Genomic DNA, 966 nt, shown 5'->3' with positions numbered 1-966 from the left:
CCCAGCTGAAACCAAAACACAGCACTATTCTAGCTACTAAAAAGAAACCCAGCTCTGTCCCAGCTAAAATCCAGGACACTGTGCTAGCACAAAGGCTCCTAGGAAAGAAGTTGCACTTAACACATGAAAACCCAAGAACGTGCTTCCATTTGTAAAGGCATATTAATGACTTCATACAGTTCCCATAGTGGTCCTCCTTCCCACATGAAACATTACTGGGGAATCTGTTTCTTTAGTGGCGGGAATTGATTTTAGTGGTTTGGGAAAACACCATTACAATCCTCACATACATCACCTCTCCTTGGAATGAGAGCTCTGTGTGTTATGCACAGCGATGGGATGGAACAGCATCCACAGATTCACACATCATACACGATGTATATGCACCCAAGATGCCAAAACTCATGATACATTTTGGTAAGCTTTCTCTTTTTATTCTTTTGTCACACAGATATTGTCACAATGTGCAATGTGGAAACACTTTTACAAGCAAAGCAACGCTGGCTGCAGGGTAAATATTTAAAAAAAAAAAAAAGGGTAAGAAGTTAGGTTGTAAAGCCATATTTTAAAGCACAGAAGATGCTAAGAGTGTGGCATCTGTGGCTATGAAAGTGTAAAGACTTTACAAGAGATTTATTTTAGAATATTATTTTTCAAACTGCTGTATTAAAACAAAAGACAATAAGGAAGACTCATAACTGCATATACCAAACCTACATTAAGTTTCCTTACAAAGCTTAATTTTTATCAGGTGAAATAACTCAATGAAACAACTAAGTGAAATCAAATCAAAGTTAATAATTTTTTATAAGGCATTAACAGTCAGTATAATTTATCACCAATTTTACTATCTATTACTACAATTTAAATTTTATTATCTATCCTCAGCTTTTTTGCCTCAAGACCTGTTTTAAAAAAGGCCATAGTGTCTGAAATGATATCCCTGATTTTACTGAAAACTTTCTA

Source organism: Antrostomus carolinensis, unplaced genomic scaffold, assembly GCF_000700745.2.
Source record: "Antrostomus carolinensis isolate BGI_N321 unplaced genomic scaffold, ASM70074v2 scaffold289, whole genome shotgun sequence".
Classification (NCBI taxonomy): Eukaryota; Metazoa; Chordata; class Aves; order Caprimulgiformes; family Caprimulgidae; genus Antrostomus; species Antrostomus carolinensis.
The sequence above is the reverse complement of the archived record's forward strand: the minus strand, read 5'-3'. Positions refer to the sequence as shown.